We start from the raw sequence: 15856 nt of genomic DNA on the forward strand, positions 1-15856 counted from the left end.
GAATCAAGGGCATGGACACCTTATTAACAAAATGATTAGGGTAATAAATAATATATACAAATAATATATACGAATGAGCACAGTGCTGAGGGGAAGGGAAGGGGGAAGAGCAGAGGGTGGGTGGGAAGGGGAGGGGAGGGGGAGCAGAGGGAAAGGGGAAGCTCAGTCTGGGAAGGCCTCTTGGAGGAGGTGAGCTCTCAGTAGGGCTTTGAAGAGGTTTGGGCCCCACAGCCTTTGCCTTCCAGGTATAGCCCCCAACTATTTTCGTTGCAGTTTTGCCCCCACAGAGTTTGCCTTGCTGGATTGGCCCCAAACCATTTTCGTTTCTGTTTGGGTCCCAATTTGTCTTGCAGGTATTTCCCTTTTCCTTTTCCCCTAGCCTAAATGTTTCCTCTAGCCTAATGTCCTCCTTGGACTAACCTTCTCCCTGGCCTAACATTTTTCCCCAGCCTACCTGTTTCCCATAGTGTACCCATTTCTCTTGGCCTAACCTCCCCGGCCTAACCTTTTCCCCTACCCTATCATTTCCCCCAGCCTAACATTTTCCCTAGCCTAACATTTTCCCGCTAGCCTAATCTTTCGCCAAGCCTAACCTTTTCCCCTAGCCTAACCCTTTTCCTTGGCCTAACCTTTTCTCCTAGCCTACTGTTTTCCCCTAGCATAACATTTTCCCCAGTTTAAACTTTTCCCCTGGCAAAACCTTTTCCTATAGCCTAACCTTTTCCCCAGCTCAGCCTTTTCATGTAGCCTAACCTTTTCTCCTAGCCTTTACTTTTCCCCTATTCTAACCTTTTCCCTAGCCCAAGCTTTCCAGTAACCTATCCATTTCCCATAGCCTCAGCTTTTCCCCTAGCCTAACCTTTTCCCCAAGCTTAGCCTTTTCCCTGTTCTAACCTTTTTCTCTATCCTAACCTTTTCCCCTAGCTTAAACTTCTCCTTAGTCTGACCTTCTCCCAGTCCTACCCTTTTCATCCAGCCTAACCTTTTCCCCTAGCCTGACCTTATCCTTGGTCTAACCTTCTCCCTGGCCTAACTCTTTCCCTTAACCTAAACTTTTCCCCTTAAACCTTTACCTTAGCCTAACCGTTTCCAATAGCCTACCATTTTCCCCTTCCTCTACTCTTAATATTTCCCATATCCAATCCTTTTCCCTTAGTCTAAACTTTCCCCGGCCTAAACGTTTCCCCTATCCTAACCTCTACTTGGCCTACCCTTCTCCCTGGCCTAACCTTTTCCTGTAGCCTAACCATTTCCCATAGCCTTCCCTTTTCCCTTGGCCTAAACTTTTATGCTGGCCTACCCTTTTCCCCTGGACTAAGTTTTTCCCCAGAATAAGCTTTTCCTCTAGCCTAACCTTTTCCTCTAGCCTAAACCTTTCCCTAACCTAATCTTTCTATAGCCAAATCTTTCCTCTGGCCTAACCTTTTCCTCTGATATAACCATTTCCCCTAGCCTAACCATTTTCCCCACACTAACCTTTTCCTCTGGCCTAAACCTTTCCCCTAGCGTAATCCTTTCTCTAGCCTAACATTTTCCCCTAAGCTAAACTTTTCACTTTGCCTAACCATTTCCCCTAGCCTAACCTTTTCCCCGGCCTAAACTTTGCCCTGGCCTAACCTTTTCCTCTAGCCTAAACTTTCTCCTTAGCCTACCCTGTTCCCCTAGCCTAACCCTTTCTCCTGGCAAAAGTTTTTACCTACCCTAAACTTTTCCCCTGGCCAAATCTCATCTCCCTTTCCTCTGGCCTAAACTTTTCCCCTGGCCTAACCTTTTCTCCTGGCCTAACGTTTTCCCCTAGCATAAAGTTTTCCCTAGCTTAATTATAACTTCTGGCTAAATTTTTTCCCATAGCCTAACCCTTTTCCCCAGCTTAGCCTCTTTACGTAATCTAACCTTTTCTCCTGGCTTTAGCTTTCCCCCTATTCTAACCTTTTCCCCTAGCTCAGCCTTTCCCCTAGCCCAACCTTTCTGCTAACCTAACCATTTCCCACAACCTAACCTATTCCCCTAGACTAAACTTTTCCCCTAGCTTAGCCTTTCCCTGTTCTAATCTTTTTCTCCTAGCCTAACCTTTCCTTAGCCTATTTTTTTCCCTAGCATAACATTTCCCTAGACAAATCTAACCTGTTCCCTAACCCTTTCCTCTAGCCTAACATTTTTCAGGATATATCCTTATGCCCTGGCCTAACATTTTCCCCTAACCTAAACTTTTCCCTAGCCTAACCTTTCGCCTTAGCCTAAGCCTTTTCCCTAGCCTATCCTTTTCCCATGGCCTAAACGTTTCCCCTTGCCTAACCTTATCCCCTGGCCAAACCTTTTCCCCTAGCCTAACGTTTTCCCCTAACCCTACCGTTTTGCCCTGGCCTTCTCTTTCCCCTGGCCTAACATTTTACTCTAGCTTAACATTTTCCCTTGGCTGAATCTTTTCTCCAGCCTAAACTTTTCCCCTAGCCTAACATTATCCCCTAGCCTAAGCTATTCCTTCCCCCCGGCCTGCTCTCTTCCCCTAGCCTAACCTGTTCCCGTAGCCTAACATGTTCCTCTAACTTAACCCTTTCCCCAGGCCTAAGCTTTGCCCCAGGATTAAACTTTTTGCTTGTCTAACCTTTCCCTAGCCTAACCTTTTCCCCTGGACTAAGCTTTTTGCTTGCCTAAACTTTCCTAAGCCTAACCTTTACTCCTAGCCTAACCTTTTCAAAGGTATAACTTTCCCCCCTGACTTAACCTATTCCCCTAGGCTTAACCTTTTTCCCTTTTACCCTGCCCTAAACTTTTCCCCTGGCCTAACCTTTTCCCTAGCCTAACCTTTTCTCCTAGCCTAACCGCTTCCCTTAGCCTAACCCTTTCCCCTGGACTACCCTTTTCCCCAGGCCTACCCTTTTCCCCAGGCCTAACCTTTTTCCCTGGCCTAACCTTTTACCTTGGCCTAACCTTTTCCCCTAGCCTAACCTTTTCCCCTGGCCTAGCCTTTTCCTGCTCTCCTAACCTTTTACCCTAGCCCAACCTTTTCTCCTAACCTGTTTCCCCTAGCCTAACCTTTTCCCGTGGACTAAACTTTTTGCTTGCCTAGCCTTTCCCTAGCCTAACCTTTTCCCCTAGCCTAACCTTTTCCCCTGGCCTAAGCTTTTCCCTGGCACAACATTTTCCCCTGTCCTTCTCTCTCCCCCTGGCCTAACCTTTTCCATGGGCTTAACCTTTTAGCCTGGCCTAACCTTTTCCCCTAGCCTAAACTTTTTGCTTGCCTAACCTTTCCCTAGCCTAAAGATTCCCCCTAGCCTATCATGTTCCCCTAGCCTAACTTGTTCCCGTAACTTGTTCCCCTGACCTAAACTTTTCCACTGGCCTAACCTTTTAGCCTGGCCTATAACCTTTTCCCCTAGCCTAACCTTTTCCCCTGGCCTAAGCTTTTCCCTGGCACAACATTTTCCCCTGTCCTTCTCTCTCCCCCTGGCCTAAGCTTTTCCACTGGCCTAACCTTTTAGCCTGGCCTAACCTTTTCCCCAGCCTAACCTTTTTGCTTGCCTAAACTTTTCCTAGCCTAACCTTTTCTCTAGCCTAAACTTTTCCCCTATTCTAACCTCTTCCCCTAGCATAACCTTTTCCATAGCCTAACCTTCTCCTTGGCCTATTTCCCCTAGCCAAACCTTTTCCCTGACCTAACCTCTCACCCTGACCTATAAGATTCCTCTGGCCTAACCTTGTCCCTTAACCCTAACTATTTCTCCTAGCCTAACCTTTTCACCTAGCCTATCCTTTTCTCCTAATTTAACCCTTTCCTGTAGCCTAACCTTTCCCCTCTGCTAATCTTTCCCCTCCGCTAACCTTTTCCCTGGCACAACATTTTCCCCTGTCCTTCTCTTTTCCCCTGGCCTAACCTTTTAGCTTGGCCTAACCTTTTCCCCTAGCCTAACCTTTTCGCCTAGTCTAACCTTTTCCCTTGGACTAACCTTTTACCCTGGCCGAACCTGTTCCCTGGCCTAAGCTTTTCTCCCTAGCCTAACCTTTTTCCCTAGCCTAACCTGTCCCGGTAGCTTAACCTGTTTCCATAGCCTAACACCTTTCCTTAGCTGAAACTTTTCCCTTACCCTAACTTTTTCCCCTACCCTAAACCTTTCCCTGGCCTTCCCTTTTCCCCTAGATTAATCTGTTCCCTTAGCCTAACCTCTTCCTCTAGCCTAACCTTTCCCCCTAACCTATCCTGTTCCCTTAGCTAACCTCTTCCCCTGGCCTAACCTTTTCCCTGGCACAACTTTTCTCCCTGACCTTCCTTTTTCCCCTGCCTAGCTTATTCTCCTGCCCTAACCTTTTCCTCCGGCCTAACTTTTACCCCTGGCCTAACCTTTTCCCCTAGCATACCCTTTTCCCTTGGCTTAAACTTTTCCCCTGGCCTAAACATTTCCTGTGGCCTAACTTTTTCCCTGGTCTAGGCTTTTCCCTTAACCTAACCTTTTCCCCTAACCTAGCCTTACATTTTCTCCTAGCATAACATTTTCCTCTGGTGTAAACTTTTTACCCGGCCTAACCTTTTCCCCTAGCTTAACCTTTTCCCCTAGCCTAGTCTTTTCATGTAGCCAAACCTTTTCCCTTAGCCTAACTTTCTCCCTGGCTTAATCTTCTCCTCGACCTAACCATTTCCCCCAGCCTAACCTTTTCCTCTAGGCTAACCTTTTCACCTAGCTTAACCATTTCCCCGACCTATCCTTTTCCCTTAGCCTAGCCTTTTCGCCTAGCATAACCTTTACCCCTAGCCTTAACTTGTCTTACCTTTTCCCTGGCCTAAGCTTTTGTCCTAGCCTCACCTTTTTCCCTTTTCAACACAGTGCTTACCACTAATAAGCTCTGAGTAGATGTCCTGGCGTGTTATTTGGTGATGAGACCTCATTTCAAGGGATGTGGCGTTGAGCTGACATGTGTAGTGTCCGTGGCCATGGTTGGCTATTGGGAAGGCCGATGGAATGGCCAGATGCTTCCGAGACCTGTAGTAGCCAGCAAAAACCCATATAGACATAGGGCAGGCTGAATACTGGTACTCTTACAGTGACAGTGACCGCTCAGGCCCTGCATCGCTCTAAAGCCTGTTGAGGAAGTGGCCAAAGTAAGCTCGTTGTTGGCAGGGAATGTGTCTGTTTACTCAGTGCTTGGAAGATTACAATACAACAATAAAATGCTCTGCCTCCAGTAAGGACTCAATAAATATGATCGACTGACTGAAGTAAATCTCAGTCATAGGCCGGAGAGGATGTAGGGGCTGTATGAGGAGGGGAGCATCTCCTCAGGCAGAGGTGGTGGGGGAGAGAAAATTCCCATCGATCAGAGGAGCCTCCTGGCTTGTTTTGACTCCATTCCCATTGCCATTGTCCCATTTGGCTTTCAGGAAGATCCGATCTTCCTAGCTGTGGACCGTTACAAAAGGTGGGTGCATTGTTTGGCCGCTGCTGCTAGGGCTAATGGGGTTAAATATGAGGAAGAAATGAATGGAAATCGAAGGAAGGTCTGCCTCATCCACTATTTAATTGGTGTGTTTTGGAAAGGGATACCCTTCTTGCTTGTTTGTTGTTGATGGGGATTTAGATTGGGTCCTGTAAGATGCTCTTCTGGACTGTAGGCTTCTTCATCAAATGTCAGTGATATTTAATGAGTGCTTACTGTGTACAGGCCGCTGTACTAAGTTCTTTTTTATGGTATTTAATCACTTTCCATGTGCCCAGCACTGTACTGAGTGCTGGGGTAGGGACAAGCTCTTATTGGCAGGAATTATATTTACTGACAGAGTTGTATCCTCCCAAGATCTTAGTAAAGTGCTCTGCGTAAAGTAAGCACTCAGTAGTTCTTTGAATGACATTTGTGTGTGTGTGTGTGTGTGTGTGTGTGTTCATGAATGATGGTGGGGAGAGGGATGGCTAGCTGGTTGAGTGCATAAAACAGTGGTTGCCCTTTTGGAGATAGAAGCTGGTCCTGGAAATGTGGTTTGGGTGTCTGTGCAGGGTGCTGGTTCTTTTTGAATTGATGCAGGGACTGAAGACCCAGGACCCTTAATTCTCTCAATAGCCCCAAATCCTGCCTTGAGAGTTCCCCTGCACATTCTCATTCCCCAAAGAAGGGATTCCTCTGTGTCTGACAATGGCTTCTGGGGAAGCCATTTAGTTGGTGCTTTGTCAGGAATAAGGCAGGGGTTGCCACTGTCTACTTCATCCTCTGCTGAGAAATTGCTATGGGGATTTTAATAGGAGATTCATTCATTCATTCAATCGTATTTATTGAATGCTTATTGTGTGCAGAGCACTGTACTAAGCACTTGGAAGGTACAATTCAGCAAAAAAGTAGAGACAGTCCCTGCCCACAACAGGCATAATGTCGAGAAGTGGGGAGACAGACATCAAGAGAAGTAAACAGGCATAAACAGCATCAACATAAACAAATACAATTATAGATATATGCACATCATTAATAAAAATGAATAGATATATTTATATATACACACAAGTGCTGTGGGGTGGGGTGGGGGTAGAGCAGAGGGAGGGGGTCAGGGCAATGTGGAGGGGAGGGGGAGTAGAGGAAGAGGGGGGCTTAGTCTGAGAAGGTCTCCTGGTGGGGATGAACTTCCAATAGGGTTTTGAAGGGGGAAAGTGTGATTGGCGGATTTGAGGAGGGCGGGCATTCCAGGCCAGAGGTAGGACGTGGGCCAGAGGTCAATGGCAGGACAGGCGAAAATGAGGCAGAGTGAGAAGGGTAGTTAGCACCAGAGGAGCAGAGTGTGCAGACTGGGATGTAGAAGGAGAGAAAGGAGGTGAGGTCCTAGGGGGCAAGGTGATGGAGAGCTTTGAAGCCAATAGTGAGGAATTTTTCCTTGATGTCGAGGTTGATAGGCAACTACTGGAGATTTGTTTCTGTAGAAAAATAATCCAGAAAGCAGAGTGAGGTGTGGACTGAGGTGGGGAGAAACAGGAGGTTGGGAGATCAGCAGGGATGCTGATGCAGTAATCCAGTTGGGTTATGATGAGCAACTGTACTAACATGGTAGCAGTTTGGATGGAGAGGAAAGGGCATATCTTGGTGATGTTGTGAAGGTGAGACAGCGGTTTTGGTGGCAGATTGGATATGTGGAATGAATGAGAGAGCAGAGTGAAGGATGACACCAAGGTTGCAGGCTTGTGAGACAGGAAGGATAGTGTGCTTTCCACAGTGACAGGAAAGTCAGGGAAGATAAGGAGCTCAATCTTGGACATATTGAGTTTTAGGTATCGGTAGAAATCCAGGTGGAGATGTTCTGAAGGCAGGAGAAGCAAGCCTGGAGGGAGGGAGATAGAACAGAGGAGGAGATGTAGATTTGGGTGGGAATGAAGCCGTGAGAATGAAGGAGTTCACCACGAGAGTGAGTATAGATGGAGAACAGAAGGTGACCAGTTAGGGGAAGGGAGATGGATTTCAGGGGTAAGAGCAAAGTGAGGCACAGTAGATAAGTTGCATTGACAGTCAAGCATACAAGCTGTGCACCGGTAGATGCAGGCATTGAACTAGAAACTGACTTCTGGACAATGTTCAAAGGTGCTGCCAATCTCTAGACTCACGAATTACCGGCATTTTGGGCCTGATATTTGCGGTGAGGAGGAGAGGGAGGAAGGGGTCTCAGGTGGGGAGACTGCTCCAGTGTGAAGAGTAGGGTAGAGCATCATAGTGAAATGTCCTCTCATTGGAACTGCCTTGCATAGCTCTAGCACCCACAGAAGGGACGTTTCCAGGAGAGTGGGAGGTCAGTGTCAAGTCCGACTCTGTGTGTGTGTGTGTATGTGTGAGAGAGAGAGAGAGAGAGAGAGAGAGAGAGAAAGAGAGAGATGAGGCCGTCTCTTCGCCCACCTGACTCTCTTGCCCCACCTCTGGGTAGGATGACGTGAGGGAACAGAGGTTTCTTAACACTTCATCCTGGACTTCACAACCATCCTTTTGCAGTGCGGATACAGGCAAATCCATTCTCAGATCTGCCCCACCACTGAGCCATGGAGCAGATCACATTGCCCCCACAAGAAAGGTGTTGTATGTGATGGGGTCCTCCTCTCTGTTACCCGGTCCCTCCCCTCTCCCCAACCCTTCCCTCCCCTAACCCCGTCCCTCCCTTCCCCATCTCTCTTCCCTCTCTCTCCCTCCCCCATCTTGGGGGGGATGATTTGAGTAAAATCTGACCAGCTATTACTTTCTAAACAGAAGTTGCTCAATACTTCATCTTGGACTTGAGGACCCCCTCAATCGCTCAAAAATGGAGCTCTACTTCTTTGAGACTATAGATTGCCAGGCACCCCCTTCTCCTGCTCTCCTTACTCTGCCCGCTCCTCCTCCTTATAACAATAACAATAAAGATGGTATTTAAGTGCTTACTATATGTAAAGCATGTACTATGTGCTGGAGCAGACACAAGCTGATCAGGTTGGAAACAGTTCCTTTCCCACACGAGGCTCATAGTCTTAATCCTCATTTTATAGATGAGGCAACTGAGGCACAGAGAAGTGAAGTGATTTGCCCAAGGTCACATAGCCGACAAGTGGAGGAGCTGGGATTGGAACCTAGGTCCTTCTAACTCCCAGGTCCATGCTCTGTCCATTAGGCCATGCTGCTTCCTCCCTCCTCCTCCTTCCCAAATCTATCCTATCTTCTGCCTTCTGTCCGGTCTTTCTCGACCGCTCAGCTGCTTCCCTCACTGTGGACCAACCTGTTCACCCATGAACACTAGGTACTCTCAATTACCCCAACACAGCCCCCTCTTGGCCTTTCTCCTCTGGCGTCTCTTTTTTGTCCTTCCTCTGACACTTCCTCTGCCTCCTTCTTCTTACCAGTGGGTGACCCCCAAGTTGGATCTTCTTCTAGTTTCGTGCTGTGCCCACTCTTTTAGACTTCAGGTGGTCCCACAGATATCCACTACCTGGCTTTACTCTTCTTCCCCTACAACTCAGTCCACACATTTCACCCTTGAAGTAAGCTACACACTGGACCTCTCTCTTTCTTTCATGCACTCTCGCTCTCTCACTTGCCTCCTGCTTAGCCTTTTTCCTTTGACTCCTGACCTTCTCATGCAGCAGACCATTGCCTAACACTTTTAAGGATCTTCTGCGATGACATTTTCTCCAGGAGGCAGCGCATGATAAATCTTTCATCTCTCCACCCTATTCCCCCACCCCCACCCCAAATGGTTACTTCAGTGCTATCATAGCTTAAAGACTTGGGCATTCACTAACCTTAAGCACCTAGATACTTCAAATTACCAGAAGGAAAAAGTCCTAGACCATGAAAGGTACCTGTTTCCTCAGCTCAACTGCAATCTCCTGAGGGACTTGACTTCATTGGTTCTGACTAGCCAGGATAGGGGGCTCTAGCCCTTCCACCCTAAAACCATGGTTGTCATTTGGATCATCCTTTTTGAAGAATCATTACTCGTGTTGACGGGGGAGCTGAGTGGAGAGGTCAGATACCCAAAGACCTAAGTCAAAACCGACCAGTTGCCAGTCCTTCCACTGGACACAGACTGCTCGGAGTCACCATGGCCAAGGAGATCTTCACGGTGTAACGTGGATCTCCTTTACATCTGACACCTCCCTTGTCTCTGGAGTCTCCCACGCCTCAATATGCCTAAAACAGAACTCTTTTACTTTTCACCTAAACCCTATGCATATCTGTTATATATTTTTTTATTATTTTATTATAATGTCTGCCTCCCCCCTCTAGGATTAAGCTCACTGTGGGAAAGCAAAGTGTGTCATGATTGTTCACTCAGTCACTCATTCGATTGTATTTATTGAGCTCTTACTAGGTGCAGAGCATTGTACTAAGCTTCTGGAAAGTACAATTCAGCAATAAAGATAGACAATTCCTACCCAGCCCAGGCTTCCAGTCTAGAAGCTTGTTATGCTGTACTCTCCCTAGTGCTTTGTTCAGTGCTCTGCATACAATGAGATTTCAATAAAAATGATGGATTGGCCCAGAGAGCAATGGTGAGTATACATTCCTGGGGCTCATGGGGCCACAAGTGGGTCACTGGCATCCCCGAGGACTTCATTGGGTAATTATGTCCTCTGGGAGCATAAGTTGGTTATTTTATCCCCTGGAGGCCCAAGTGATTTATTACACCCCACGGGGAAATGTAGTGGGTCACTGGGGCCCTCAGAGGCTTAAATGAGTGACTGGGACCCCTGAGGCACTCAGGTGGGTTGTTATGCCACCTGCGGTGGGTGAGGGGGCTGGATTATTGGGGCTCTTAGGGGCTCAAATGGAGTATTGAGGCCACTGGGCACCAAAGTGGTGTATTGAGGACCCCAAGGGCCCAAGTGTGTTACTGGGGTCTCCGTAAGCTCAAGTCGGGTACTTGGGCCCGCGGGAGGCTTAGTGCATTATCGGGGGGCCCAGGACCCCAAATGGCTTATTGGGCACCCAAGTGGGTTATTGGAATTTCTGGGAGCCCACGTGGGCAATTGGGACCCCTGTGAGACAAAATGTATTGTTAGGACCCTCAGGATTCAAGTTGTTATTAGCCCCTCCCACCCCAGCCCCAGAAGCAATCAGGTTAATTCTCCCCCCACCCCGCCCCCTGGCGACCACCAGGCAGCAATAGAGAGGCGCAGCTACCCAGACAGATGCCTACTGCCACGAGGGGGTGATAGAGAAGCACAGCTTCACACAAGAAACCTACTGCAGTACCATACTATCCTGCCACGAGGCGGTAATAATATAATAACAGTGTAGGTATTTGTTATGTGCTTACTATGTGCAAAGCACTGTTCGAAGCGCTGGGGAGGATACAAGGTGATCAGGTAGTCCCATGTGGGGCTCACAATCTTAATCACCATTTTACAGATGAAGTAACTGAGGCCCAGAGGAGTTAAGTGACTTTCCCAAAGTCACACAGCCGACAAGCGGCGGAGTAGGGATTTGAACCCATGATGTCTGACTCCCCAGTCCGTGCTCTTTCCACTGAGCCATGCTGAGGTGCAGCCTCCCAGTATAATGAGGGTGCCGCCAGGGGGCAAGGGAGAGGCGCAGCTCCACTTGAAAGATACCTAGTACCACCAGGGAGCCAGCTGTCCCCAAGGGGCGATAGAGAAAAGCAGCCACCTAGAATTCCTGTTAGTGCCACCAGGGGGCAGACTGCTGCTCTCAGACCCGAGGGTGATTCTCTCTCCAGAGCAGCTGCAGCTCAGTGCTTGTACTCGGCCTCGAGGATCATCTCTCTTACACTGTAGGCAGAGTCAACTCCCATATTTTCCCCATTACTGAGTGGGCTGTATTGCTAGCCCAAAGGGAAAAGGGTGTGTGTGTGTGTGAGTGTCAATAATGGGGGGAAGAAGAGTGATATGAGGCAGCTGCCACTCATGGGAGAACAGGGACCTGGGCTCTGTGAAGGAAACTAACTCTGTCTGACTTGTCTGACAGTGCAGAGCAGTACCCTGATGATGCAAAAGGTCGAAAGAGCAGGAATGGAGGAAGATCCAGGTTCCTTAATTCTAAAGACAGGGCAAGCCTCCCTGGATCTATAGTCCTGATTGCAGGGTCACTGCACAGCTTCAGGTCCCAGAGAAGGGACCTGTCTGGGCTCAATGCAGAAGTTTGTGGGATCCAATGTCAAGAGGTTGGGGTATCTATCAGTGTCTCTACCCCATTTCTCTCTGAGAAGCAGAGTTGTGCAGATTCCTGCCTGAGCTGAAGTCATCAGGAGTATGGGCTGGAGGACAGAAGGCATTTATTAGAGTAGAAATTGAATTCTATCCAGCATGCGATTCTGCACCTTCAATCAATCAATTGGACTGATGGAGCACTTACTGTGTGCAGAGCACAGTACTAAGCGCTTGGGAGAGTTCAGTAGGACAGACACATTCCCTGCCCATGACAACATTCCCTAGTGGCAAGAGCATGGGCTTGGGAGTCAATGGACCTGGGTTCTAATTTTGGCTCCACTACTAGTCTGCTGTGAGACCTTGGGCAAGTCACTTAATTTCTCTGCGCTTCAGTTACTTCATCTGTAAAATAGGGACTAAAAATGTAAGCCCCACATGGGTCAATCTGATTACCTCACATCCACCCCAATGCTTAGAACAGTGCTTAACAAATACGGTAATAATAACTCAGTATTGTACTCCCCCGGCATGTCCTACCATGTAAATACTCAATAATTACCATTATGCTTTCACCACCTTTAGTGCATCTTTAGTGCATAGAGCATGGGGCTGGGAGTCAGAAGGTAATGGGTTTTAATCCTGTCTCCACTGTACGGTTCTGCACCTTCAATCAATCAATTGGATTGATGGAGTGCTTACTGTGTGCAGAGCACTGTACTAAGCGCTTGGGAGAGGTCAGTAGGACAGACAAATTCCCTGCCCATGACAACATGGCCCAGTGGCAAGGGTACGGGCTTGGGAGTCAGTGGACATGGGTTCTAATTCTACTTGTCTGCCATTTGACCTTAGGCAAGTCACTTAACTTCGATGTGCTTCAGTTACTTCATCTGTAAAATAGGGATTAAGAATGTGAGCCCCACAGGGGTTCAATCTGATTACCTCGCATATACCCCAGTGCTTAGAACAGTGCACTGGCACATAATAAGTGCTTAATAAATACCATAATAATAAGTCAGTATTGTACTCCCTCAGCATGTCCTACCATGCTTTGCACACAGTAAATGCTCAATAATTACCATTATGTTTTCACCACCTTCTCTCTTTAGTGCATAGAGCATGGGCCTGGGGGTCATAAGGTAATGGGTTCTAATCCTGTTTCCGCCACTTGTTCATTCATTCATTCAATAGTATTTATTGAGCGCTTACTACGTGCAGAGCACTGTACTAAGCACTTGGAATGTACAATTCGGCAACAGATGGTGACAATCCCTGCCCATTGACAGGCTTACATTCTAATCGGCGGAGACAGACGGACAAAAACAAGACAACTTAATCCCGATAAATAGAATATAGGGGATGTACACCTCATTCACAAAATAAATAGGGTAATAAAAATATATACAAATGAGCACAGTGCTGAGGGGAGGGCAATGGAGATGGGGAGGAGCAGCTGGAAAGGGGGGAAAGGGGGCTTAGCTGAGGGGAGGTGAAGGGGGAAAAGTGGACAGAGCAGAGGGCTGGGGGGAGCAGAGAGGGAGCAGAGGAAGCAGAGGGAAAAGGGGAAGCTCAGTCTGGGAAGGCCTCCTAGAGTAGGTGAGCTCTCAGTAGGGCTTTGAAGAGGGGAAGAGAGTTAGTTTGGCTGAGGTGAGGAGGGAGGGCATTGCAAGACAGTGGTAGGACGTGGGTCAAAGGTCGACGGCGGGATAGGCGTGAACGGGGGATGGGGAGGAAGTGAGTGGCAGAGGAGCAGAGAATGTGGGGTGGGCAGTAGAAAGAGAGAAGGGAGGAGAGGTAGGAGAGGACAAGGTGGACCTTAAAGCCCAGAGTGAGAATTTTTTGTTTCACGTGGAGGCAGATAGGCAAACACTGGAGGTTTTTAAGGAGGGTAGTGACATGCCCAGAGCGTTTCTGCAGGGGAATGAAGAATAGACTGGAGCGGGGAGAGACAGGAGGAAGGGAGATCAGAAATAAGGCTGACACAATAATCCAGCCGGGATCCAGCGTGGCTCAGTGGAAAGAGCACGGGCTTGGTATTCAGAGGTCTTGGTTTCTAATCCCAGCTGTGTGACTTTGGGCAAGTCCCTTGACTTCTTGGTGCCTCAGTTACCTCATCTGTGAAATGGGGATTAAGACTTGAGCCTCACGTGGGACAACCTGATTACCCTGTATCTCCCTCAGCGCTTAGAACAGTGCTCGACACATAGTAAGCGCTAAACAAATACCAACATGTCTGCTGTGTGGCCTTGGGTAAGTCAATACACTCCTCTGTGCCTAGTTACGTACTCTCTATAATGGGGATTGAGACTGTGAGCTCCACGTGGGTCAAGGACTGTGTCCAACCCAATTTTCTTATATCTATCCCAATGCTTAATACAGTGGTTGGCATATTTTAAATGCTGAAGAAATGCCACAATTATTATTCATTATTAATATTATAATTATTAACTACCCCCTCTCTGTGCACACAACTACTGCATTTCTGTATAAAATCGGTATAGTTTACAGATAGGCACATGAATGCTGTAGGGAAAATAGTGAATGTCCAAAGGTCACAAGATGCAAGTGTGTAGACGATGCAGAAGGGCGAAGGAGCGAGCATGGGGAAAGAGGGCTTAACTGGAGAAGGGCTTTTGGCGGAGTTGTCACCTTAATAATGCTTTGAAGATGGGCAGAGTGGCGGTCTGGCCTATGTGGAGCAAGGAGGGAGTTTCAGACCAGGGGGAGGCCTGGGAAGAGGAGTAGGAGGCGAGAGGCCTGGGAAAAGGAGTAGGAGGCGACAGAGACGAGGTGGAGGCCCAGGGAATAAAGCCGGCGCTATTGGAGCAAAGTGCCACCAGGGGGCGATAGAGGAGCGCGGCTGCCCAGAATCAGCATCTGGGAGAGAAGCAGCGCCGCCTCGTGGCTACAGCCCGGGCTCCTAGTTCAGCCTCGAACACTTTTCTGCTGGGTGATGGTGGGCAAGGCACCTCACTTCTCTGAGCCTCAGTTATCTCATTTCTAAAATGGGAAGTAAGACTTGCGAATCCCATGTGGGAAGTGGACTCAGTCCAAACGGATGAGCTTCTCTCTAACCCAACACTGGCAAAGAGTACATGCTTCACAAACACCTTGAAAAAAAATCAGTGCCACCGAGGCATAATAGAGAGGCGAAGCCTCACAGAACCATAGCTAGTACCACCATGGGTCTATTGAGAAGGGCAGCCTCCTAGACCATGGTTGTTGCCACCAGGCAGCGATAGAGAGGAGCTGTTGCCCTGAGTACCTATTATTCAAGTGCCTGCTAGGGGCAGGCTGCTACTCTCAGACCCGAGGGTGGTTCTGGGGCCAGGGGTCAGGGGCATCTGTCCAGAGCAGTTGCACAATGCCTCCTTGGCCTCGAGAATCATCTCTCTCAATCATAATAATGATGGTATTTGTTAAGAGCTTATTATGTGTCAAGCACTGTTCTAAGCACTGGGATAGATATAAGGTTATCAGGTCTCACAGTCTTTATCCCCATTTTACTGATGAGGTAACTGAGGCACAAAGAAATTCAGTGACTTGCCCAAAGCCCCACAGATGACAAGTGGAAGAGCTGGGATTAGAACCAACCACCTCTGACTCCCAAGCCCATGCTCTTTCCACTAAACCATGCTGCTTCTCTTATGCTGTGGACAGAGTCTACTCCCAGATTTCCCTCTTATTGAGTGGGCTGCATTGCTACCCCAAAGAGAAGGCTATGAATGTGTGTGAAAACTAAAGGGAAAGAAGAATTATTTGGCAGCTCCCACTCATGGGAGAACAGGGGCCTGGACTCGGTACAGGAAGCTAGTTCTGTCTGATTTGCCTGGGACTGAGAAGACCCAAGGCCCTTAATTCTATAGATGGGTCAAGTATCCCTGGGACTATACTCCTCTCTGCAGGGTCACTGCACAGCGTCACTCTCCAGAGATGGGATCCTTTTTAGTTCAGTGAGAAAGCTTGTGGAGTCTAATGTCAGGAGGAGGTCAGACTGTCTATCATTGTCGCTACCCTATTTCTCTCTGAATGCAGAGTTGTGCAGACTCCTGCCTGAGAAGTATTCAACGGGGTTATGGGTTGGGAGGACAGAAGACAGAAGGTGTTGTACCAGAAACCAAATTCTATCCTGTGTGCATGGAGTTCTGCACCTTCATTCAATCAATTGGATTGACGGAGTGCCTCCTGTGTGCAGAGCCCTGTACTAAGGGCTTGGGACAGTAACACGCTTACAATCTAGAGGGGACTGGAGTTCCTGGCATAAG

Source organism: Ornithorhynchus anatinus, chromosome 12 (assembly GCF_004115215.2).
Source record: "Ornithorhynchus anatinus isolate Pmale09 chromosome 12, mOrnAna1.pri.v4, whole genome shotgun sequence".
Classification (NCBI taxonomy): domain Eukaryota; kingdom Metazoa; phylum Chordata; class Mammalia; order Monotremata; family Ornithorhynchidae; genus Ornithorhynchus; species Ornithorhynchus anatinus.